At 38.6% G+C, this 18,745-nt stretch overlaps 1 pseudogene; it reads right to left on the reverse strand.

Annotated features, from left to right (window-relative positions):
• Positions 1–3,125: 3,125 nt before the first annotated feature.
• On the reverse strand, positions 3,126–4,610 carry LOC118854810 (annotated as a pseudogene).
• Between the last annotated feature and the right edge of the window lie 14,135 nt (positions 4,611–18,745).

Raw genomic sequence — 18,745 nt, forward strand, 5'->3', positions numbered from 1 at the left:
TGCTTTCTAAGGCAAGGTTTCTCATTCCCTCTGAAGCCAGAAGTTTTGGCTGTGCCTCAACAAGGATGAATGCTTATTTTTAAGCCAGGGACAATTGAGATAGGAGCTAAGCATTTATCAACGAAGTTGAAAGTTTTAGGGCCTATGGTCAAGCAATGGAGATAGAGGCCCAGCTTATCAGAGATGATATGCATAATCCAGAGGCCAGGAGATTGATACACCCCACAGAGCCATGAAGGCCCATGAGGAATAGTGTAAGGACGTCATAAAGAGAGAGCTAGGGTTCTTAGACACTGAAGGAATAAGGTGGCTCTTCACAAGGCCCTTGTGTGCTGGTTCCTTCTTCAACATCTCAATACTTCTTCAAAATCTCTACTAATTATGTGTGTGTGTTCTAGAAAACATGCCCCAAGTTTACAGTGAAATAGTATCCCCTTGGAAATCTTAAATTTTTCCCAATAAATGCCTTTTCTAGGACTAATTGTGTTCCGTGACTAATTACTTTTGGGGGCTCCTGCACTAAACTTTAAGCAGTACCTTCAAGTACCTTGAAGCTAGGTCATCCCCTAGGAAACTCACCCAAGGGATGTTACATTTAGTGTTTTAAGATTTACAAAACTGATTACATACATTGTCTTATTTGATCAGTTTTACTCTTTTAAACAAGTAATTATTGGGAACTGTAATAGGCATTATACTAGGTTTTATGATAAACAAACAAAATAAAATTGCCTTTTTCAGATTGAGAGTATATTCTACTGATGATCATAGTGGCCCTCCAGAATATATACTCAAAGAAATATAATCAGTGATGTAAATATGGGGAAACAGAGGCTGAGTTAATAACTTTCCAGTAGTCAGAGAGCAAAAAAACCAAAACAAAACACAAACCTCACCAAAATCAGGATTCAAACACAGACCTCTCCTGACCTTAAGTCTGCTGTTTTTCTGCAGTTTCTCTCTACAAATGATGATAAGTAGGCAGAACCAAGATGGTGGAGTAAAGGCTGGGACTCACCTGATTCCTCTTTCAATGCCCTCCGAATAACTTTAAATAATGGCTATAAACAAATTCTAGAGCAACAGAACCCACATAAAGACAGAGTGAAACAATTTTCCACTCCAAGACAACTAAAAAGGTCAGGAGGAAAGATCTGTTGCACCCTGGTGAGAGAAGAACACAGTACAGCACAGGTGGAGCCAGTGCAGAGCAGGCCCCAGGAAACCAGGAGCAAGCTTCAGGGTGACTGAAGTGTTGGCAGCAATGACAGTTGCAGACCCCTAAGTCCACAGATGGTAAGGGAATAGGGCAATGGATCAGAAGGAGACCTTCATCCCAGTTTCAGGGTTGAAAAGAGTGTTTGTGGTTGCTCACAAACCACTGCACAGTACAGGATAGAATTAAACACACCTCTCTCTAGATCATGGCAACTTAGAAAAGCCCAAAACTTACAGGTTCCTGGAATTGCCTTTGAAAACACCTGCACAAAAACCTCTGAAGTCTGGGACAATGCCCCCTCCACTTGGGAAGCAGAGTCCCACTTTACTTATTTTTCCTTAATAATATTTAATAATAATAATACTGGTTTTGTGTGGTGGGGCCTTAGGTGCTGACAGCTTACCTGGTGCTGAGCGGGGGTCCTAATGGTGGTATCTGGCATGTGGTGAGAACACATGGGGTTTCTCTACATTTCTACAGGGCTGCACTGAAGCTCAAAGGGTGTGGGTGAGGTCTGACCACTAGAGGATGCCTGCTCATCAGAGCTTTGCTGAAGCATGTGAAAGTCTGGCTGCTGGAGAAAACCTATTTGGTTGGCAGTGCTCTGAAGCATGTAGGTATTCAGCTTCTGGAGGATGCTTGCCCACCTGGAGTTGTGCTCAAGCACATGGAGGTTTGGCTGCTAGATGATGTCTGACTCCTTGGACTTGCATTGAAACATGGGGAGATTTGGCTGTTAGAGGATGCCTGCCCGCCTGGAGATGCACTGAAGCAGTGGGAGGTTCAGTTGCTGGAGGACTCCTGCCTTCTGGCACACATGGTGGGTTCTCTGAGCTGGAGTCTCTCTGTTCCCCAGCTGTGCAAAGGCCCACAGGATCCTGGTGCTGGCACTTGCCTACTCCACCACCCTGGGGCTCAGGATCTCCCACTGTTTTGCTGAGGTTGCACTTGATGCTGGCTTGGTAGGACACCTTTCCTCCCATATTGCATCCCTGCCACCAAAATGAGAGGAAACTTTCCTGTTAATCCCCCAAGCCTCCCATGCTAAAAGATTGCTGCAACCCACCTTTTTGCTGGCTCTGCTGTTCCAAGAATTTTCCTGGGGTGCTATTTTCTGGGGTTTTGGAGGTCAATAAGGGAGAATGAGAGTCGTTTATTGTTCACTCCATCATCTTGGTTCCAAGAAGTCTTATTGAATAACATTTTTTCTTTCCTGTTTATCTTTTTTATGCTTATCTTGAGTCTTGTATTTGCAGATTGAATTTTCTGTTTAGCTCTCATCTTTTCATCAGGAAAGTTTGAAAGTCACCTATTTCATTGAATATCCGTCTTTTCCCCTGAAAGATTATGCTCAAATTTGCTGGGTAGTTGATTCATAGTTGTAATACAAGCTCCTTTGATTTCTAGGATATCATATTCTAAGCCCTATACTCCTTTAATATAGAAGCTGCTAAATTTTGTGTAATCCTGACTTTGGCTCCATATTTGAATTGTTTCATTCTGGCTACTTGCAAAATTTTTCCTTCATCTGGTAATTCTGGAATTTGCCTACAATATTCCTTGGAGCTTTCATTTTGGGTACACTTTCAGTTGGTGATTGGTGGATTCTTTTTTTCCTGCAGCTTAAAAAAAATTACATTTATTCAGAATCATGAGTTCCTTTCATAATTATTATTATGAAAGTTTAAAAAATATAGCACTCAGGGCAATGAAATACTACTTTTCATTACTATTGAAACAACATAAGGCAGGTTTCTCACAGTTTACTTTAAAAAAGAATTTAGCATGATCTAAATTCATATATCCATTTTTCTTTTTTTTTACATTTATTTTTTTTATTTGCAAGGGGAAGGCAGGGCAATTGGGGTTAAGTGACTTGCCCAAGGTCACACAGCTAGCAAATGAGTCAAGTGTCTGAGGCTGGATTATATATCCATTTTTCATATCTTTCAATGTCCGCAGCAGATACTGACTTAGAAACCTTTTTTAAAGCCATTCCAAAGTCCTCCATAGTTGTAGGCATATGAATTTCATCTCTGGAAAGATTTCTGATTTCTTCAGGTGTCAAACCTTCAATGTGCCTCATCATGGCCATCAGAGAAGCATCTCTGCATACATTGGTAATATCTGTACCTGAATAACCTTCCATATTTTCTGCTATGCTTTCAAGGTCAACATCATCAGCCAACTCCAGTTCACGTAGACTTATTTGTAAGAGCTCTTCTCTGCCCTTTGCTGATGGTAATGGAATGTAAATTCTTTTTTCTAGTCATCGTCTTAAAGCCTCATCAATATCCCAAGGAAAATTAGTAGCTGCAAGAAGCATATCCATTTTGGAAGGGTCATCATTTTCAGAAGCCCCTCCAACACCATCCATCTGAACCAGTAGTTCTGTTTTTACCCTTTGGCTTGCTTCATGCTCCTCAGAAGTTCCTCTTTGACTACAAATGGAATCTATCTCATCAATAAATATTGTTGTTGGGGAATAAAATCGAACCATTTCAAACAGGAGGCGAACAAGCTTCTCAGACTCTGCTCTGTACTTGGAGGTGAGGGTTGATGAAGATACATTGAAAAATGTTGTTTTGCATTCAGTAGCTACTGCTTTAGCAAGCAGAGTCTGTCCAGTGCCAGGTGGACCAACCATCAACACCCCTTTCCATGGTCTCCTAATTCCTTTAAAGAATTCTGGCATCCACATAGGTAAAACTACTGCTTCCTTGAGTAATTTTTCAGCTTCTACTACGTCAGCTATGTCATCCCATCGAATATTTGGATTCTGAGAAATTACATATCTTTCCAAAGCTTCTACTAAGTTTTTATCATATCCCGTGCCATCAAGTTTATTTATCTCTGGCTCAGGAATTGCAGCAGGTGATTTGTTCTTTTCTTCTCTTCCTTTATTTTGTTGCTCTTTCTTTTCTCAACAATGGACTGCTTTTCCTTTGTCATTATTAGGATTTTGTGAAGATGGACAATGAGGAACCTTGACTGCTGTGCTTGGATGGTTACCATGGATTCTAGCGTCACTATACTGAGGAGACTGATGTTTTCTGGGTCCCGGTGATGGTCTTCATTCAACAGGTACTGGCAAAGAACAAACTTTTCCCTCTGAAGCTGGAAATTAGTGATGAGCAGCTTTCAAAGGAGTGCTATGTAATTTAAAGCTTTCTAGCATTTTCATGATATCCTTAACATGTTTAGCTTCCACACTTATCTCTTGCCAAACCTGTTGCCATTTTTGCTGGAGGTATGTATCTTTGACTGAGTACAGATATTTGTTCATTTGATCAAGCACTCCCTGATAATAGACCATTGCAGAGTCATAGTTTCCCGGCAAAGCATATTCATGAGCCAATTTTACATTTTAACTAATCATAAGAAGACTCATGGTCAAATGCAAGCTACGTTGGCCATGGCGTAGGGGGATTGGGGGAGAAAACTGCCCACCACGGCTGGGGGTGTGGGGGACTGGACTGGCTCCTCGGTCCACCCCTAGCAGCAAGGAAGAGCTAGTGGATTCTTTCAATGACTACTTTACCATGTGCTTCTAGAATTCAGTGAAGTGTTCCTTGTTAATTTCTTGAAAGATGCTGCCCAGGTTCTTTTTTTCTATCATGACCTGCAGGTAGTCCAATAATTCTTAAATTACCTCCCCTGGATCTATTTTCCAGGTCAGTTGTTTTTCCAATGAGGTATTTGTAATGGCAAGCAGGGTGGGACTTTTTACTGTTTTTTTTTTTGTTTGTTTTAGAGTGCTTTTCAGCACTAAGGCAATCAAGTGCTTTTGAGTCTTGCCTTTGTTTCAATCAAGAGTCTTTGATTGAATAGGGAATCTTTGATGACCTGCTTAAGTCACAGGAAGCCCTAGGTCACATGGGTTTGAGTCATATGGTTGTGACACCCTCTGACCCTGAAGAAGTATACATATGTATATACTCTGAGGTTAGCATTTTGGTTGGAGTTCTCTCATTGGAAGAATGTTGGCATGGAGACACTGGGTAGCTGTTAAGTAATGCCCCCTCCCCGGCTTTGAAAACTCAGATGTTGGTGCTTTTCTCTCTGGTAACTATGTATATATAACTTTGATCAGACAGCTAGAAGCATGTCTGTTGGTTTATGTTATTTGCTCTGTTTATATTTCGTCTGTTTATAATTTCTGTTTGTATTTGCTCTGAAGTTCAAAGTGCTGACTTTTTCCCCTGAACTAAGTAACTGATATATGAATGTTTAATTAAAGTGATATTGTAAACCCTTAAAAGTTGCTTTCCTTAGAAAAGCAGATCAAAAAACCTGTGCTAGCAGCCCTCTTGTGCACTGGTGTTGTTGGTCTTATACAGCCACAGTAGCTGCAAGTATCATTGTTGTTACAATATTTTACATTTTCTTCTATTTTTTCATCCTTTCAATTTTGTTTCATTGATTCTTGGTGTCTTGTGCAGCCATTGACTTCCATTTGCCCAATTCTAACTGTTAACAAACTATTTTCTTCAGTTAGCTTTTGTACTTCCTTTTCCATTTAGCCAATTGTATTTTTAAGGGAATTGGGTTTCTTGGTCATTTTTGTCCTTTCTTTTCCAAGCTGTTGACTCTCGCTTGCATACATCTCATTTTTGCCCCCAATTTCCTTCTACCTTTCTGATTTTAAAGACCTTTTATGAGCTCTTCAAAGAGGAATTTTGCAGCTTGGGACCAACTCCTACTCCCCTTTGCGACTTCACATGTAGCCAATGTGACATTGTTGTGCTGTTCTGAGTTTGTGTTTTGATCTTCACTGTTGCCATAGTAGCTTTCCATGGTTAGAGGTCTCTTCTGTTAGTTATTTGTTTTTTTAGCCTGTTTCATGATTTCTAAAGTTGATTTCTTGTCCTGGAGCACAGCGGGCACTATCTCAAGCTTCTTATGATGGGGGGCCAGGAGCATGGTCACTAGCTTTCCATGCTGGGGATTCATGTGCTTGTCATTTGCCACCTGTGTTTGGGGTATCCTGGAGTTGCACCTGTTGTGCTGGGGTATTGGGCCTTGAAATTTGCCTTTCTGTACTGGGGCTGGAGGCCTCACAGTTGGCCTATGAGCCAGGTCCAAGGTGCTTTGGTTGTTAATATATGCTGTGGCTTAGAGCCTTCTGTGCTTTGTTGCACCCCCCTTATACCCAAGTGAGACAGACCTTTCTTGAAGTCCTTCTAAATTATCTTAAGCTGGAAAATGGTTTCACCCTTTTTTCTGTGTTGTGTCACTCCAGAGTCCATTTAGAGGCTTGATTTAATGTTGCTTCTAAGGGAAACTTGGAAGAGCTTAGGTAACTTCCTGGCTTCTCTCTACCATCTTGACACTTTCCCTACCTCCAGCCCCACTTTACCGTAGATTTAAAAGTCAAATAATTGGTTTGAAGATGAGCAAACACAGAAAGTGTTCTGACCATGGACATTTACTATTTTGACAAGAAGATAACAATGTCAAAATTACTGCATCCAAAGCCACCAAAAAGTATAAATTGGTCTCAGGCCATGTTAGAACTCAAAAATTATTTTAAAAATCAAGTAAGAGAAGTAGAGAAAATTGGGAAGAGAAATGAGAGTGGTGCAATGAAAGTGGTCAACACCTTGGAAAAGGAGGCACAAAAACTACTGAAAAAAATACCACCTTAAATAAAATAGACTAATCCAGATGGTAAAAGAGGTACAAAAATCCAATGAAAAGAATGCCTTGTAAAACAATTGGCCAAATGGAAAAAAAGAGGCCTCCTTAAAAATAGAATTGGCCAGGGTGCATCTAGGTTGCACAGTGGGTAGAGCACTGGCCCTAGAGTCAGGAGGACCTGAGTTCAAATGTGACCTCAGACACTTGACACACTAGCTGTGTGACTTTGGGCAAGTCACTTAACCCCAATTGCCCTGCCTGCCCTCCTCAAAAAAAATTGCAAAAAAATAGAATTGGCCAAATGGAAAAAGGAAGTTTAAAAGTCATGGAAGAAAATAGTTCCTTAAAAGTTAGAGTTGGGGAGCAAGCCTGAGGGCACTGAACCACTGGCAGGTATGGGATATTTCTAAACTTCTCAACCCACAAACACCAAAGACAGCTTTGAAGGTCAGTGGGAAAGCTCCCTCACCTGTGTGAGAGGGGAGGATGATCTGGCCATAGCCTTAGCCCCAGCCCCAGTGCCAGCCCTAGCCCCAACCCCAGCCATGGGTCAGTGGCTGCAGCACAGCAGTGACTGCTTCCAGAGCTCTCACACTAAAGATGCTGGGAGAAATGAATGACTGATACTTGGTCACAATCCTGGGTATCAGTCCTGGTGTAAGGAGAAATACTGGCATGGTGGCAGTTTTGGAGAGGGAACCCTCCTCGCATTTCCAGGGTAGAGAAAAGTGTTGACCACGGACCAGAGCACAGGCCAGATGAGGAGTAAATACCTCTCTTTTGATCATACCACTTTGGAGAAACGGAGCATTTACAGGTCCCTACAGATATCTCTGAAAACAGCTGCAAAAAACCCCTGAAATTTGGGGCAGTATACCTTCCACTTAACATAGAGTTCAGAAGTCAAATGATTGGCTGGGAAAATAAGCAAACAGAGGGAAAAGAGTAAGACTATAGAAGTTTATTTTATTGGTGAAAAGATGTTTGCTTCCACACTTACTGACAAGGAAGATCAAGACATGCAGCCAGAGGAAGACAGCAAGGTCAAGGATCCTATAGCCAAAGCCTCCAAGAAAAATATGAAATGGTGTCAGGCCACAGAAGAGTTCAAAAAAGGATTCTGAAAATCAAGTAAGAGAAGTGGAGGAAAGATTGGGAAGAGGAATGAAAATGATGTAAGAAAATCATGAAAAGTGAGTGAACAGCTTGCTAAAGGAGACCCCAAAAATGGTGAAGAAAATAACCCTGAAAAATAGACTAATCCAAATGGCAAAAGAACTCCAAAAAGCCAATGAGGAGAAGAATGCCTTGAAAAGCAAAATTGACCAAATGGAAAAGGAGGTCCAAAAGACCACTGAAGAAAATAATTTCTTAAAAATTAGAATGGAGCAAAGGGAAGCTAGTGACTTAATGAGAAATCAAGAAATTATAAAAACAAAGCAAAAGAATGATAAAAATAGTAGACAATGTGAAATATCTCATTTGAAAAACCACTGACCTGGAAAATAGATGCAGTAGAGATAATTTTAAAATTATTTGACTACCTGAAAGCTATGATCAAAAAAAGAACCTACACATCATCTTGCAAGAAATTATCTAGGAAAACTGCCCTGATATTCTAGAGACAGATAGTAAAAGAGAAATGGAAAGAATCTGCTAATGACCTCCTAAAAGATATTCCCAAAGGAAAACTACTAGAAATACTGTAGCCAAATTCCAGAGTTCCCAGGTAAAGGAGAAAATATTACAAGCAGCTGGAAAGAAACAATTGAAGTATTGTGGAAACACAATCAGGACAATACAAGATTTGGCAGGGATCAGAGGGCTTGGAATATGATATTCCAGAAGTTGAAGGAGCTAGGATTAAAACCAAGAATCACCTATCCAGCTAGGATTAAAACCAGGAATCACTTATCCCGAGTATAATATTTCAGGGGAAAAAAGTCAATTTCAATGAAATAGGGGACTTCCAATCATTCAGGTTGAAAAGAGCAGAGCTGAATAGAAAATTTGATTTTCAATTACAAGAATCAAGAGAAACATGAAAAGGTAAACAGGAAGGCGAAGTCATAAGGGACTTATTAAAGTTGAACTGTTTACTGACAATGCCCAACAGCAAGAGATAGAAAGAGAAATTCCATTCAAAGTTACTGAAGGCACTATAAAATATCGGGGAGTCTATTTGCCAAGACAAACCCAGGGCCTATATGAACATAACTATGAAACACTTTGCACGCGAATAAAATCAGATCTAAATAAATGGAAAAATATCAGTTGCTCATGGTTAGGCCTAGCTAATGTAATAAAAATGACAATTTTACCTAAATTAATCTATCTATTCAGTGCCATACCAATCGAACTACCAAAAAATTATTTTACTGAGCTGGACAAAATAATAACAAAATTCATCTGGAAAAACAAGAGGTCTAGAATATCTAGGGTATTATTGAAAAGACATGATAGAGAAGGTGGCTTAGCCATACCAGATATTAAACTGTACTACAGAGCAGCAGTCATCAAAACTGCCTGGTACTGGTTAAGAAACAGGGGTATGGATAAGTGGAATAGGATAGGTACACAAGTAGGAGAAATCAACAAGTTTAGCAATCTACTCTTTGATAAACCCAAAGAGGCCAGCTTCTGGGCTAATAATTCACTATTTCACAAAAACTGTTGGGAAAATTGGAAAATGGTAGGGCAGAAACTGGGTATAGACCAATATCTTCCACCATACACCAAAATAAAGTCAAAATGGGTTCATGATTTAGGACTAAAAGCTGATACTCTAAGTAATTTGGGAAAGCAAGGAATAGTTCACTTATCAGAATTATGGAAAAGTAAAGAATTCATGGCCCAACAAGAGATAGAGAGCATTACAAAATACAAAATGGATAATTTTGATTATGTCAAATTGAAATGTTTTTGTACAAAAAAGCCAAGGCAACAAAAATTAGGAGGGAAGCAGAAAATTGGGAGAAAATCTTTGCAACTAATATCTCTGATAAAGGCCTCATCTCTAAAATATACAGGGAGCTGAGCCAAATATATAGGAATACAAGCCATTCCCCAATTGAGAAATGGTCAAAGGATATGAAAAGGCAGTTTTCAGAGGAAGAAATTAAAGCTATCTATAGGCATATGAAAACATGCTCTAAATCACTACTGATTAGAGAAATGCAAATCAAAACAACTCTTAGATACCACATCTCTCCTGTGAGATTGGCTAAAATAACAAAACAGGAAAATGATAAATGCTGGAAAGGATGTGGGGAAATTGGAACATTGTTGCATTGCTGGTGGAGTTGTGAGCTGATCCAGCCATTTTGGAGAGCAGTTTGGAACTATGTCCAAAGGGCTATAGAAATGTTCATACCCTTTGACCCAGCAATACCACTTCTAGGGTTGTATCCCAAAGAAAGCACACAAGCGGGAAAAGGACCCATATGTACAAGAATATTTATAGCAGCTCTTTTTGTGGTAGCCAAGAATTGGAAATCAAAGGGATGCCCATCAATTGGGGAATGGCTGAACAAGCTGTGGTATATGAAGGTGATGGAATACTATTGTGCCATAAGAAATGGGGATGATGCAGACTTCGTAACAACATGGAAAAACTACATGACATAATGCTGAGTGAGCGGAGCAGAGCCAGGAGAACGTTATGCACAGCCACAGATATATGGATTCTGTGCGGACCAACCCTGACATACTTTGCTCTTCTCAGCAACGTAAGGTGCAAGGACAACTCCAGGGGACTCACGATGGAGAATGCTATCTTCATCCAGATAAAGAACTATGAAGTTTGAATACAGATTGAGGCGCACTGCATGCTGGCCTTTTTTGCTTCTCTTTTGTTTTTGTTTTTGGGTTGTTTTTTTTTTTTTGGCTCTGTTTCTTCTTTCTCATGATTCATTCCATTGGTCATAATTCTTCTCCACAACTTGACTAGTGTGTAAATTAATTCAATGCAAAGTTATACGTGATAGTTATATGAGATTCCATGCCATCTTGGGGAGGGAGGGAGGAGGGAGGGGAGAAAATCTGGAACTCAAAATTATGTAGAATCGTGTGTGGTAAACTAAAAATAAATAAATAAATTTTAAAAAAGAGCCTAGATATCATCTTTCAAGAAATTATTAAGGAAAACTGCCCTGATATTCTAGAACTAGAGGATAAAATAAAAATTGAAAAAATCCACCTCTTGAAAAAGATCCCAAAAAGAAAACACCTCAGAATATTGTAGCCAAATTCCAGAGTTCCCAGGTCAAGGAGAAAATATTGCAAGCAGCCAGAAAGAAACAATTCAAATATTGTGGAAATAGCATCAGGACAACATAAGATCTAGCAGCTTCTACACTAAGGGATCATAGGGGTTGGAATATGATATTCTGGAGATCAAAGGAGCTAGGATTAAAACCAAGAATTACCTATCCAGCAAAACTGAGTATATTTCAGGGCAAGATATGGACTTTCAATGAAATAGAGGACTTTCAAACATTCTTCATGAAAAGACCAGAGCTGAATAGAAAATTTGACTTTCAAACACAAGAATCGAGAGAAACATGAAAAGGTAACCAGGAAAGAGAAATCATAAGGCACTTGCTAAAGTTGAACTGTTTACACTCCTTCATGGAAAGATGATATTTTTAACTCATGAGACCTTTCTCAGTATTAGGGTAGTTGAAGGGAAAATACATATATATAAATAGAGGGCACAGGGTGAGTTGAATATGAAGGGATGATATCTAATAAAAAAACAAAATTAAAGGGTGAGAGAGGAATATGTTAGGGAGAAGGAGAAATGGAGAGATACAATTATCTCACATAAAAGTGGCAAGAAAAAACTGTTATAATGGAAGGGAAGAGAGGGTAGGTGAAAGGGAATGAGATCCTTGCTCTCCTTGGATTTGGCTTAAGGAGGAAATAACATATGCATTCAATTGGGGATCTTACCCTACAGGAATGTAAGAGGGGAAGGGATAAGGGGGGGGGGATGATAGAAGGGAGGGCGGATTGAGGGAGGAGGTAGTCAAAAGCAAACACTTTTGAAAGGGGACAGGGTCAAAGGAGAAAATTGAATAAAGGTGGACAGGATAGGATGGAAGGATATATAGTTAATCTTTTACAACATGACTACTATGGAAGTATTTTACATAATGATACATGTATAACCTATATTGAATTGCTTTCTTTCTCAAGGATGGTGGGTGGGGAGGGAAGGTGGGAGAGAATTTGGAACTCAAAGTTATAAACATTTTTAGAAAAAAAGTTGTTTTTATATGCAACTGTGAAACAAGACATACAGGCAATGGGTTATAGAAATCTATCTTGCCCTGCAAGAAAGTAAAGGGAAAGGGGATGTGTAGGGGAGTGGTGTGATAGAAGGGAGGGCAGACTGGGGAAAGGGGCAATCAGAATAAATTCCACCTTGGGGTGGGGAGGAGGGTACAAATGGGGAGAAAATTCATAACTCAAAATCTTTTGCAAATGAATGTTGAAAACTAAATACACACACACACACACACACACACATATATATATGTATATATATACATATATATATATGTATATATATATATATATATATATATATATATATATATATATATATATATATATAACAATAATACAACACAATTCTGTAGGACTTATGATAAAAGATGCTGTCTATTTCCAGAGAAAGATCTGGTAGAGCCTGAATACAGATCAAAGATTTTTTTTTTATTTTTCTTTTTTGTTTTGGTCTGTGTTTTCTTTCACAGAATGACTTACATGCAAATGTGTTTTGCATGAGTCCATATGTATAGCCTATGTCAAATTGCTTGCCTTCTCAATGGGAGGGGGGAGGTTGGGAGAGAATCTCAAAGTCAAAATTTGAAAAACATCAGTGTTAAAATTGTTTTTACATGTAATTTGGAAAAAAATAAACATTAAATAAATTTATGTGGGCTCATAATTGATAGTTCTGGAAAACCTCCCAACCATTCAAAGAATAGAGTTAGGAATAAGGGTCACGAGCCCTACTATTGAACATCAGCTCTGCTACTTCAACAGTGTGATCTTGGGCAAGTTATTTAACCTCTATGGATCACTGCTCTTCATCTCTAAAATTATAGGATTGAAATAAATGTTTTTTAATGATTCTCCCAGCTCCAAATCCTTTAATTCTGAATATAAGGTGGGGGACTAGCAAGAGACAAAGGAATTCCCTATTTACCTCTTTCTAAAGCCAGGAATTCAGGATGGGAATTTAAGAACATCCTTCTTCAGGGTACTTACAGTGAAAAAGCAGCCTGTCACCAGAGCTGAGGGTCTAACTCCTGGGGTTGCTTCTCTTACCCCATCAGAGGCATGCAGTATAGCTTCCCCTAATGACTACAGTAGCCAGTTTTCCTTTGATGCTGGAGAATTTCACAGCTGGAGTTGGCATCTTCCTTCACCTTATAGTGGGAAGATGCTGCCTCAGCCAAGGAGGTACAATCAACATCACCTCCCCCAATTGATTTTGTTTTTCATCCATTTTCAGTCATGTCTGAATCTTTATGGCACCATTTGGCAAAGATACTGAAGTTGTTTGCCATTTCCTTCTCAAGCTCATTTTATAGATGAGGACACTGAGGCAAACATAGTTGAGTGATTTGCTCAGGATCACACAGGTAGTAGGTGTCTGAGGGCAGATTTGAACTCAGGAAGATGAGTCTTCCCAACTCCAAGCTCAGCATTCTATCTACTGCACTACTATCTATGGTACTAATGATTCCCCTCCTCCCCCAAACACACCCTTCATAGACTCAGACAACAAGACAACTCCCCTAACTTAAGGAGATTTAACCAACCTTCTGCAAGATTCAGATAATTGAGACTTCACCTTTGACTTTGTTCAATAGCATGGCAGCCTAACAGGATGTTGAGATTCAATTAAATTTAATTCAATACAGAGTAATAAATTAAAAGAATGAGAATGCATTCTGTCTTCAATTATTTAGTGAATTGTATTGCATGAACCAAAGGGGGAATAATTGTGATGAGGAAGAAAAGCAGGAGATTTCTGATGATATCATTTCACATTCACGGGAACTCCAAAGCACGACTATAATAATGTGGGATGGTCCTGCAACAATGGTTTGAGAAGAGCCAAACTTCAGAATAAATTGAAACTGATGAGGAAACTTAAGGGCATCAGAAGGAGAGGATTTAAGTTTTACTAGAAAAAAAGTAGAGAATCAAACAATGAAACAGTCTATCAAAACAATGTATTAAATTCTTAATGTGTTCTAGTTCTTGACCATTCCTCTTTTCCTGTCTCATGCTTGAGTATAGATCTCTCAGGACCTGAGGCCTACTCACTCTGGAACTCTTGTGCTTCTCTCTATACGAAATAACTAGTCATAAGGCATGCCCTTCCTCCTATCAATTAGTTATTTTTAGAGGTTCAATTTTTTGGAAGGTCCTCAGATGACTTTTATTTTCCTCCTCATCCTAATTCTTGTTTCTGGACTTCATCATCATGACACCTGTGCTGACTGTCTTCAGTCCTTCACTCCTCCAGTGCTTATTTTTTTACTTCTTTTTATTTGTTGTCTACTTGTAACCCATGTGCCAGGCATTGTGTTATGTGTTGGACATTCAAATATGAAGAATGCCACAATCCCAACTCTCAAAGTTCTTCTGTTCTTATGGGGAGAAAATACGTATGCATATAATCATATGCAGGATATATGAAGAAAATTAATACATATAAACGCAGGGTAGTTAGGGTGTGAGATTATCAGTAATTGGTTAAGGAGAGGGGAATCAGGGATGGCTTCATGCAGATAGTTGGCTTAAGATGGGTCATAAAAGAAGAGACAGATTCTTGAAGTGTAGATGAGAAGGGAATGCATTCCCAGAGTGGGGTAATGACCAGTACAAAGACATGGGGGCAGCAGATGGAGTCCCATGTGGAAGTAACAGAGAGAAGGACTATGCTTTAAACACAAATCACTCTGGCTTTCACGGATTGGCTAAAAATAAAACCCGGTCCAAGTCTAACTTGGTCATTGTTTGGATTTTGATGGCTCAGATTGAGTGTAAATAGGAATTGTTTCTATTTTAGCCAGAGACCCTAAGGGTCTAACCCTCCCAGATTGATTTTTTTGACTAAGTAAAAGAGGCCATTTTTTCACCTCATTTCTTACCTAGCCTTAATTACTGAATGAGTCTTGCCTCAGACAAACTGAGATCTGGGAAAGACCTTAGCTTCAAAAGACTAAAGTCTTCCACTGCATCTAGGGCCATCTCCAGTTTTCCTGATCTATATCTTGCTACTGGACCCAGAGAAAAGAGATAGAGTAAGGCTGATGACTTTGCATGGCACTCCCTCATTGAAATCCAATTCACTTCCAATTCATGCAAGCACCTTCCTGATGTCATTGGTCCTCTTTGAGAATGAAGCACCACCACCAACAACAGAGAGAATGACAGTTTGATTACTCTACATAATGTGCAGGAGACAATAATATAGAATGAGACTTGAAAAAGTTTTATTAAGGTTCTGAAGTTTTCTTTTGATTTGAGTCACATAAAGTCCTAAGTTAAGACTCTTTGGAATCTAAATTCATTGATACCAGCCTAGAGGAAACTCCCAAACTTGCCCTGATGTGCCAACAGGTAGACCAAGTAAGGATAAAACAATCATTTCTAAAATCTGGTTTTATTGTGGATATTATCTGGGACAACAATAGCTCAGTCTTGACTCAGGAGTTTTCTGTTTCATTTTCTTTTGTTTTAGTGGCCCTTCCCCACCAGGAATATCCATGTGTTACCAAGATAGATCATCCATGTTGTAGCATCTAAACAGGAATAAGTATAATAAAAGGAATAGTGGGATGGATGATAGTGTTATCCTTTGGGACTCCAAAAACAAATACCTCATTGAGATAGAAATGAGAAATTTATATTTTCTCTGTCAGGCAATGGTGGCCATTTGAATTTATTGAGGAGTGACATTGCCAGATCTGCCATTGAGTAAAATCACACTGATAGCTATGTAGATGATAATCATTGGAGTAGGGAGAAACTTGGAGCAAGAGGACAAATTGGCAAGGTATTGTGATAATCCAGGCAAGAGGTGATGAAGGCCTAAATGAAGTTGGTATTTGTGCAAAAAGAAAAAAATTGGTAGTCAGGTGGAAGAGATGTTATTAAGGTAGAAATGTGAAGATGTTAGCAATTGAATGGATACGTGCAGTGACACAGAGTAAAAAGTTAAAAATGGTGTCAAGATTATGAACCTGGAATCCTGAGAGAATGGCAATACCTTTGAAAGAAATAGAAAGTTGGGAAGAGGGTTGGCTTTGAAGGGAAAGATGAGTTTGAAACATTTTTATTCCCCAATAGACTTCTTTGGAAATACGATAAAACTTACAAACATTTTTGGTATCATATTTTAAATACTTACATATATATATATATATATATATATATATATATATATATATGTATAGATATATAAATTTCACCTACACATTAATTGAAATAAAGATAAAACTTTTTTTCTTATTCAAGTTCATGAAGCTCTTGAAATCTACCTACAGACCTCTTGATGGTCCAGGATCCCAGGTTAAGAACTTTTGCTTTAAAACCTCTTTCAACCACCTGCGATGACTAAAGATAGCTTTTAGTCTACTAGTTGTTCCCTTAAAATTGGTTAATGTAGGGAATCATTTGGCCTATGAAAGAATAATTTCTGGAAATATACATGAAGTTATTTATTCAAAACTAATTTGAGAAACAACTGCATATCTTTCTATCATAATGCAGTATGGTATAATTGATAGAAGACTGGCCTTGAAATCAAGAATATGTGAGTTTGCATCCTGCCTCTGACACAAACCAGCTGTGTGATCCTGGTCAAATCATTTAATTTTTCAGTACCATCAGAGGGCTCTATGAATTTAAGTTGAATTATTTTTCTTCATAGATGAAGAGATTTTCTATGCTGAGAATTATTTTTGCTGATGGAATTACTGGTCTGAATACCTTAAAATGTTACAGGATAATTTAAACACGTAAGAACAAAACCAAAAATGCTCTATAATCTTATAATATTTAACAGGTATTGAATTCCATTAGGCTCCTCTCATATGGCAAAGTGCGTAGTACCACTGTTCATGCACAAGCTGACTGAAATCTTCCAGGTTATATCACAAAAGGAGGATATCATCCAGGAGATCTAGGATGCTTCCATTATCCATCTCTGTAAAGGAAAAGGAAACAAGCTGTCCTGCGACAATCACAGTAGGAGTCTCAGTCATTTCTGGAAAGATGATAAGGTTGACATACACATTGTCAGAGCTAGCTAAGTATTTGGGAGTCTCTAAAATAAAGTATTGGAGAAAAGAGGTATTAGACTGCATAACAAACTGAAGGTGTACAGAACTATTGCTGACTTCAGTGTTGTATGCCTGTGAAACCTAGGCAGTATGCCAATGCCATGACAAAAGTTCAGCCACTTTCATGTGAATTGTCTTAGGAATATTCAGAAGATTACCTGGCAAAGTAAGGTTGGGAAAATGAATTTCTCTCCTGAGCTCAACTGTCAAGCATTCACACTCTACTGAAGAGAGCACAACTCAGATGGGCTTGCCAAGTAGCCCAAATGCCAAATGCACATTCTTCTAAAAGACTTTTAAGGAGAACTCACATAAGGCAAGCACTGACACAGAGGTCAGAAGAAGCAATGTAAGAACACTTTCAAGGTCTTTTTGGAGAACTTTATTATTGATTGTGAGATATGGAAGATGCTAGTACCAGACTGCCTTGCATGGTGTGCCTGTATCGAAGAAGAAACCAGGCTTCATGAGTAAAGTAGAATCCCAGCAGCACAAAGGAAACATGAGTTTTACAAATCAAGAGACATCTCTACCCCAAATGTTCAAATGAACTATTTGTCCCTGACCTGAGGTGAAGCCTTCCAAGCTGATTTTGAACTAATCATCTACAGTTATACACACTATACCTTGACCTCAATATCGTGATGTCATTGGTCCTCTTTGAGTAGAAAGGACAAACAAAAAAAAATGAGCATGGCTTGCTTTGTATATCCTTTAACTCTATATCAGGTGTATATGAAAAAATGAATTAAATCTTTCCCTGAGAAAAATGTTCCTCAGTCTTCCTCTGAGGAAATATTTACTGCATTTTATTAGATTCTTTTGCTATTTTATCACCACATTTTGTATATCTTTGCATATTTCATTATGACTACTGCTGATCAATTTTATTACAGAGTATTCTTACAATAGTTAATAGCAATTCCCAGAGATATAACTTTAAAAAAAAAACATTGCTGGGTAGCAAGCACATCATACTGAGACATTCTCACTTCCAGCCAGATGAGAAAAATCTATTTTTCTCCCTTTATCTCAAATAATTGTTCACTGATCAGATTTTGAATGACAATGTCTGAGAAGCTATTTGGCTGGTTTTAGGGTTATGAACTGAAATGACAGTCTTTCCCTGCAGACAGGTGAAACAATAGCTGGGGGAAAAAGTTTGCTTTGTCTTGGCTAAAATGTTTTAAATGACAACATTTATTAAATGCTTACAGATGCACCAAGTTTTTTTTTAACATCCCCAAATACATGCATTGAATGGGGGAAAAACGCTGACAATATCTACTGGATTACCTTCTACATTGCTCATATTAAAACAATGGTCACCAGGTCTCAAATTTACTTTTGCAAATTGATAAAAAAAAGTCTTATCCATCATTATACTATTTGTGAATGGGATGCATATCTTTCATCTGCCTTGAATAAAATAGACACTTTGACAAATTGAATTGATTTGCTGGCTATCATCTTGACACAGTGCACAAGATTGAAGGTTCTATGTCTCAGTTGT

The sequence above is a fragment of the Trichosurus vulpecula genome, chromosome 6 (genome assembly GCF_011100635.1).
Source record: "Trichosurus vulpecula isolate mTriVul1 chromosome 6, mTriVul1.pri, whole genome shotgun sequence".
NCBI lineage: Eukaryota > Metazoa > Chordata > Mammalia > Diprotodontia > Phalangeridae > Trichosurus > Trichosurus vulpecula.